The sequence below is a fragment of the Salvelinus sp. IW2-2015 genome, unplaced genomic scaffold (assembly GCF_002910315.2).
Source record: "Salvelinus sp. IW2-2015 unplaced genomic scaffold, ASM291031v2 Un_scaffold3095, whole genome shotgun sequence".
NCBI classification, from domain to species: Eukaryota; Metazoa; Chordata; class Actinopteri; order Salmoniformes; family Salmonidae; genus Salvelinus; species Salvelinus sp. IW2-2015.
The window spans coordinates 24394-27490 of NW_019944386.1; positions in this window are offsets into that span (position 1 = coordinate 24394).

Below are 3097 nucleotides of genomic sequence, written 5' to 3' on the forward strand. Positions count from 1 at the left end.
TTTTCTTCAAGTGGCTATGAAATACAACCTTTCAGGTCTAGATTTAATAAGATCAAGTGTTACCCAGCAATATCAGACCCCCGCATAGCGGATGTCTTGGCAGTGGGACTGAATTGGAGCCTTTAAATRAGTGAGCAACTGCCCTTGCATCATTGTCACAAAGTCACAACCGTCCCCGTTCCCGTTAGAAGTTCAAAACTAGGCTATATTGAAATAATTACGCTCAAATTGAAAAAACTATTACAGAATGAGGAGTTCTATCATTCTAATCAGGGTGTAGATTACATCTCACATTCCAGTGTTTGAACACGTAAACAAGGCAGGCCTCTACCTTCTTTTAACAAGGAAAAATGTAGGAGTACTATTTGTTGTTATTGTTGATAACAATCCGTTGTTCTTTGTAGTAATGGTGCAAGTATGACGGTCATGAATCTGTGCTCAGTGAGTTCCCCACATTTAGGGGCTGCCGTAGTGAAGGAATCATTGCAACAATTATCTGGGTGATTTTTTTTCTTCTTTCTTCTCTGTAAATTAAAATTCCAGGTCGCAGAGCAAAAAATATTTAGGTGCATTGGCTAATGAAACTCCGTGCAGACACTTGTGGATTTGACAGCTCCGACAACGTGCGGATCTGATTGAATCGGGCCCTTATTGCCTTTTACACTATTAGAATGCGCTTTCATGTCATTATTGTTGTTGGGACAGCCTGAGGTACCTGAAGCTGTGAATCTGAAGTGTTAATTCGGGATTATAATTTCTCCAAGTGGGGTCCCCCTTCATTTTCTAGCGTCAATTTGGAATTGTTTGCAGAAAAGATTTGCGAACCCGACATAGAAGTAGAGCAGGATTACCGACCGGACATGCAGGGCACTTGTCTGACCACCAGGGGGCCCCCAAACTAAAGAATACAAAATACAAATCAGACTATGAACACGTCATAAAACCATGGAAAAATGTGTAGATTTACAAATGTTTAGGATGTTTAGGATGTTTTACAAAATTAAAAAGTTTTTCCCAAAACAAATCTGGCGCCTATGCCGGATGTGTTTTTTGTTGTTGTTGATAAGACTAGAATTCATGTAAAACTCAAAGACTGTGGTATAATCAGGTAAACTGACCCCCTGAAAAACGAAATGTTCAATGATCTGAAATGATTCGATCTAGCCTATCAGAGGGTAAAGTTGCCAGAGTTTCCACTCTTAATAAGACACGTTAAAAATTTCACAACGTTTCCATGACAACTGCCAAACACCTACAGTGCAATAAAATGTGGAAAAAAWTACAAAAATACTTTTAATGATCATTGAATTTGTTAAATTCCCTGATTGGATCAAATAATGTATTAAACTCCCTGTACATAAGTGCCTTGGAGGTTAAGGGCTGGGGGTTGTCTCTGGACAAGGTCCTGTTATCCTTCTCCTGAAAGCACGGTCCCTCTCCTAGGACTTTTATGTTATCTACAGAGTGGACATCAATGTACTGGCTACATCCTGAAGTCTTTACAACTATAATCTATCAGGGTTAGAATTCTGCCTCCACCATGATGATGACTGAAGCACCGAACAAAGACTAACAGAGACCAACGTGTCAGAAGGCCGAACAGAAGAGACACGAAGACGAGCTGGCCTATATTATTCTGTTACAACAACTTCCAGTCCCTCATGAACAGATCAGTCTATTTCCTGTGACCTCACAACCAGACAGAGAGTNTATTATTCTGTTACAACAACTTCCAGTCCCTCATGAACAGATCAGTCTATTTCCTGTGACCTCACAACCAGACAGAGAGTAGTCTGTCCACCGTGTGGGGAGTCTGATGAACATTGTATTCCTGTTGTAGTAAATGTTCAGGTTAGTCAGTCACATGGCATGGAGTTCAAAGACAACCGGTCTGACAGGAAATCAGTGTGGCTGAAGGTGTACAACATCCTCAGAGCAGGTCGACAGGTTGAGGATGGAGTCAGACTTCTTGTCCCTCTTGTATGGAAATAGAGGATCTGTGAATAAAATGAGACGACAAATTATACATCCACAGTGGCAATCAAGTTTCTGGAGGTAACAAAAAAAAAAAGAAGACACTTCTGATTAAAATAATGATTTAATTTGTCACCTGAAGGATATATGGAATTAATTGTTTTGGTACAAATGAAAAACCTTGTTTGGAAATCCTGACAACAAGGTAATCTCTATGACAACAAGGCAATCTCTATGACAACAAGGCAATCTCTATGACAACAAGGTCTTCTTTATGACAAGTGAAAGCTAGCCTGGATTTTCAAGTCTGCCCGAGATGTGTTTTGACGTGTTTGGGGATTGTGATTCCTTTCAGGTACTGTAGGCACCTGGATGAACACAGAACCATTCAGCCCTACTGTATGGTATCTTAAGTTGAGACAGAAATGAAAAGACAAATAACATGCTCATTGAGCATGGGAAATGTATCTGTAAATACATTAGTATTATTATTAGTTCTGTGTCTGGCTTGGTAGTTAGTGTAACCGATGTGAAATGGCTAGCTAGTTATAAAAAGTAATAATAATAAAGTTATACTGTTACATTAGCCTGAAAATCTGCTAAATCTGTGTTAAAATATACAATATCAAAAAGGAAAACTGATTTAAATCACCCACTTCCTGCCCCACTGGAGGCCTTTCACCTCTTACCAGGCCGTCATTGTAAAGAATCATATGTTCTTAATAGACCCCGCCCTGGTAAAATAAAAGTTACATTCAGAGAAGGACCAAAAAAGAAGTGCCTCATCAAAATGTTTTACGGTAGCTGCTTTTAGTAAGTATTTAGGAATTAGCTGCAAAAAAAAAAACGGAAATTTAGTCTGCCCGGGAAACCTAAAATAAATATTCAAACCCACGTTTTGTAAAATTTGGTTTAAATTCTACTTTAAATTTCATCCCCCCCCCCCCCCATTTCCCCCTTGCATAAGACCAAGACTACAGACAATCGACAGAGTAAGTTGAAACTATAATTTTATTTAACTTGTGATTCCGCGGACTATTTCAGGTTCTTTGCTAAATAATTCCCAGCGAACGCTAGCTGTGCACATAAAATTATAGCGTTGCTAAAAAAAAAGCAAGCTAGT